Source organism: Ipomoea nil, unplaced genomic scaffold, assembly GCF_001879475.1.
Source record: "Ipomoea nil cultivar Tokyo-kokei standard unplaced genomic scaffold, Asagao_1.1 scaffold3030, whole genome shotgun sequence".
Classification (NCBI taxonomy): Eukaryota; Viridiplantae; Streptophyta; class Magnoliopsida; order Solanales; family Convolvulaceae; genus Ipomoea; species Ipomoea nil.
In genome coordinates, this window is record NW_017619458.1 from 5,452,500 (window position 1) to 5,457,977 (window position 5,478).

General features: G+C 37.1%; 1 long non-coding RNA gene across 1 annotated transcript; it reads left to right on the top strand.

Annotated features, from left to right (window-relative positions):
• The first annotated feature begins 207 nt into the window (after positions 1 to 207).
• Positions 208 to 1,026, top strand: LOC109163619. The gene is made up of 3 exons (XR_002051305.1): positions 208 to 323; positions 541 to 886; positions 983 to 1,026. It is a non-coding gene; the product is annotated as an uncharacterized LOC109163619 (long non-coding RNA).
• The last annotated feature ends 4,452 nt before the right edge of the window (positions 1,027 to 5,478 follow it).

Here is a 5,478-nt window from a genome sequence, read left to right on the forward strand (position 1 = left end):
ATACTAAAAGCAAATGGCATAGTTAATATAACAATCTCACTATCACTCAGTGTTAAAAAAAAGTTGGATTGAGGTTGTTTGACAATATTGAGAATGAGTACTTGGGTGTGAGCCAACACACAAATGACACATACATATTTCTTCATCTTCTCAAGCTGTGCTTCAATATCCTTCTTCCCACTTTGACACTGGTTTTTGTAGGAAAAAATAATAGAAAAGGATACTACATTTATCAGAAGGGAACTAAACCAAAACCTGATCCTTCTGTGCTTCCAATCATAGAGAAGTCTAGAAGGCTGATAAATATTATGCCTGGTGGGAAGGTACAACTTCCAAGGAAATGCACTCTTTTCTTTTTTATTGCTCCAAAATAGATATTCAATGATTCATGCTCTATTTAGAAATTGTAGGAAATGCAGTCTTTTCTTTTTTATTCCTCCAAAATAGATATTCAATGATTCATGCTCTATTTAGAAATTGTATAGTTTTTATACGTGGTTCACATTTAGTCATTGACTAATGTCTTAAATTTATGTCCAGCCAATATCTGTGACTGACCAAGAAATTGTCGAGATGGTTCTCTTTCCAGTGGTGAATGAGGCTTGTCGTGTTCTTGATGAGGGATGGTCGTCCGAGCATCAGATCTTGATGTTGCATAAGTTTTTGGAATGAGCTTCCCCTCTTACAGGTTAGTCTTTGCATTGTTCTTTAAAATCTGCTTAAGTATGTTATCGTCCATTGTCAAATTCAAGCAGTCTTATTTGAAAGATTTATGATATTTACTAATAGAAGCAAAAACATTGAGAACACAACCGTGAAGTAGAAACATATAGTATATCACACTAATGCTATTTACTACAATAAACTAGACAAACAGACTTTTTTTGTATACTCTAGACAAACATTTTTTTTTTTTTTTTTTGTATCTTTGCAATACATTATCAGTATCTTGAGACTAGACTCTAGAGTCTAGAGTCTAGAGTCTAGTCTCAAGATACTGATAATGTATTGCAAAGATAGGCCATCATAGTGCGTGATAAAAAAAAGGGAGTTAAAAATATTAGAATTGAAATTGATGGATTCATGGCAGGTAATCAAAAATAAAACTGATTTCCATCTTGTTTGCACTAGGTACAATGCAATGCCATCAACAGTTTATCTTTCTGAATCTAAGTGTGTGCATGGGTTGGTCTGGGTGTGTGCTCATGTTTTATTGCATCCATTTATTGTTTTTTTTTTAAAGTCAGAAGTCTAAGGTGGCACGTTGTGCTACAAGTGGGTCACAGCCTTGTGTGAGCAATGACGACTTCATTTCGTCACCATTGACCTTCTTGGCGAAGTTGGAACAAGAACCACTGTGGAATGCACCTGATGATGATGTGGCATATGAGGAGGATTCTGGGGGTGAGTTGTCGTGTGAAGACCAATCAAAAATTACATTTCTTTAGATTTATCATACATGTTTTAATAGCACATCGTTTATTCGAAGGCATCGTAATAATAATTTTTTTTTATAGATGTATGTACACTGTTTTTTTAGATGTATGCACATATTATTTGATTACAGGTGCACAGTAGGTATGATCACCCATGCACACAGATTTGCTTGCGTGAACATACTGTGCATATGCGTGCATAGAAGTGGGTTGCTTGCACACGGGTTTCTATAACTATGCACACGGACTTTTATAACTATCCCCTTCTCACGGGCTTGGGAAGTATCGACAACAGTACTAAGCTAAATAAAACACCAAATAACGATAAAAAAAACTAATATAAACAACCACCAGAAAACATAAAAGAAATAAAATTATAAACGGATTTAGGAGAATACAGGTAATTCCATTAACGGTGCACACAAAAGGAAGCATATGCGCACAATCCTGTGCGGGGAGTAGGTACTCCGAATTTGTAAAAATCAAACGCACACATTAACAAACGCTTGTGCACACATGTCTAGAGTGAAAGTTAATACAAGTAATAGATAACTAAGATATAATAACCAAAACACGCACACTAAGCATTCATTCGACGAGCATAGCATCAAAACTAAGAAATAATAACAAAAGCAAGCACACCAAGCATTCAACTGACGAACATAGCATTGAAATTAATAAATACTACAGAAGTATCTGACTAAAAAATGATCAAATCTCAAAAATACTGTGAGCACACTATGAAGTACTTGTGTGCACATTACTGGGAACATCAAAAGAAAACCATAGGAGCTATTGAAAAAATCAAATGCAGACGCTAACAAATGCCTGTGCACACATGGATAGAGTAAAAATTAATATAAGTAATAGATGACTAAGATATAATAAACAAAGCAAGATGACTAAGATATAATAAACAAAGCAACCAAACCAAGCATTCAACCGACGAACATAGCATCGAAATTAATAAATACCAGCAGAAGTATCCAACCAAAAAATGGTCAAACCCAAACAATTCTGTGCGCACACTATGAAGTACTCGTGTGCACGTTACATGGAAAAAAAAACTAAAGTAGTTAAAACAGATGTCTACATAGAAGGAAGAGAAGTAGAGATAGACTCGTAGGCAAGAGATAGGTTGTGTAAACTGTGCACATTGAACTCCGACATTGCTAGATCCTTCATGTACCGCAGTCTAAGTTTGTGCAACATTGTAGAGTCCCTCGTGAATGGGACGAAGACTAATTTTTACCTGCAATGTAACCATTTTTCGTACTTATCAGTGAACTCATATGTGTTAATTATAGCACAAACATATCTTAGTCAGATCAGCTTCCCCCTTGACAATGTGAGCCCCAATCAGATAAATGTATTCGTTTCAATAGTGTAATAAAAACTCCCCCCATTTGTTGTCTATATTCCATGTTGTATCCTCCTATGCACACGTAAAACTACTATCCAGCACACACTCTATTGACAATTTACGTCATGTGTGCGCCGTACCCTATTACTGTGTGCGACTGATGCAGAATTAGGGTTTGGAACTAATCTAATTTGCAAAGGCAAATTACTCCGCCAAGCAACCGTTTATTCTATGCATAATTCATATTCTCAACCTTTTCCTATGCATAATTCTTTTTTAATCTGTTGTCCATAATTATGGGTTTGAAACTATTTTAATTCGCAAAGGCCATGATCACCCCAATTTACATAATGAATTCTACATCTTATCCATGATGCACAGTTCGTTTAACTACCATTCACACGGTGTAATTCGAATACCATACTCAATTGGGTTTCTTTACCTGGTAGTGCAGGCGACGTTTGCTCTATATTCGTATCCATGGGTTCTTTCCGCGTTGCTATGTCGGAATGCTGTCCGTGTGTAGTGTTTGTCGTAGTCGTTAGATTGCCGTTGGTGGGACGATGTGCGCAGGCTAATATGTTGTTTACTCCTACCAAAATTAGACTTCTAGAATTATGGTGAATATCAATATCTAATATTTTACGTAATTAGCATATTCTTGCTTTGCCTTAATTACCCTTTTTACAATTAATTATGATTATCTAATAAATTTTTTTCCTTACATCTAATCCTTTAATCTACTCAAATCTTATGGCCCATATTTGTCCTCAGGTTTGTATATTAAGGGTGTTTGCATGTGAATGCAACCTTTTATATATATATATATATATATATATATATATATATATATATATATATATATATATATATATATATATATGGAAGGAATCAGGTACATTTGAGGCTTCCCGTGCGGTTGTGTGGGTGGATCCACGTTAAGCATTAATCTGACGCACTTAAAGTACACAATACGGTCACATTAAGCACACAAACCTCACACATGTTAAGCACAAAAACACATGCACCTTAAGTTTTAAATAACAACTCACATTAAGTACACACTCACGCACATTAAGTACAAAACTCACGCACATTAAGTACAAAACTCACGCACCTTAAGCACACGACTCACGCACATTAAGCACAAAACTCACACACATTAAGCACAATACTCAAGTACAAAACTCACGCACATTAACATTACACACTCACGCACCTTAAGTACAAATCTCAGGCACATTAAACACAAGACTCACACACATTAAGTACAAAATTCACGCACATTAATCAATCGCACGGGAACCTTTCACTATATATATATATATAATAGCTGGGCTATAAGCATATGTTGCATATAGCTTTTATTTATTAAAAAAAAAACCCTACATTACTCGTTTGTACCTAGCTTAAGTACAAACACACACATATATGGTATTGGTATGGTGATCCTAATGGATGTTATTCAGTCAAGAGTGGTTACAGGCGTATAGTTGGTAATTACGAGAATAATTCTAATGGGATTTTTAATGAATGGCTAGCCCTATGGAAATTAAAAATTCCACCAAAATGGAAGACATTCCTATGGAGAGCTATTTGTGATATCCTTCCTACTACCAACAACTTACTTATAAAGAGAGTGGATGTTAACCCAATGTGTGCCATGTGTGGGAGAGTGAATGAAGATACCATGCATGCATTAGTTTTGTGTGACTATGCACACTCCATTTGGGCTAAATCCAACCTTCCAATCCCCAATATTGTCACAAATATTTTCCATGAATGGTTTAGTGCAATCTTGAATGTTCTAGACTTTGATGGAATTGCTTATGCAGCTGCAATTTTATACCATCTATGGAGGGCCCGAAACGGAGCGGTATGGGATGCCTGTCTACCAAGACCAACTAAATTATTAACAATTGCAGCAGCTACAATGAGAGCATGGAAGGATCTCCATCATCGTGCCCCATCACAGCCCCGAGCTGCTGCCCACCACCCTACTGCCGAGCAGCCTCCACCGACGCCAGCTGCACCGAACGCCGACGCTGCCGAAACCGCACTGCCTTCGCCGCACGCCAGCTTGCCGGAAGTCACGCATGGCGAGGTGATGACGCCCGTCAAATGCTATATGGACGCAAGCTATCACCGAGGAACCAATGCAGCAGCTGCTGGTGCGGTACTCCTCGACGCCAATGGCCGCTACATATCTGCTTTCAGCGCCCCATTAATAGGTTGCCACTTCCCGCTCATGGCCGAGGCTTTTGCATGCAAGGAAGTATTATCATGGCTTAAAAGGAGGAATGAACTATCTATACAGATTCATACGGATTGTCAACTACTGCAGTGCTATTTATCTGGACCACCAGCCACATCACGCTCATATCTAGGTTATGCTATCGATAGTTGGAGAACCTATATTTCTACTTTTACTTACTGCTCAGTAATTTACATTCCTAGATTACAGAATTTATTAGCTCATACTTTAGCTACTACAGCACTTAATTTCGCTACTGCTATGTACTGGGACAATGTCCCACCAGACTCTATTTTAACTCTTCTATAAATACAACCGCCAGGTTGACTTTCAAAAAAAAAATACAAACACACACATATATACGCATATTGTGTAGTTTTTTAAAATAGTATTTGAGGCGTATGTTAAAAACGAAAGCATTGTTG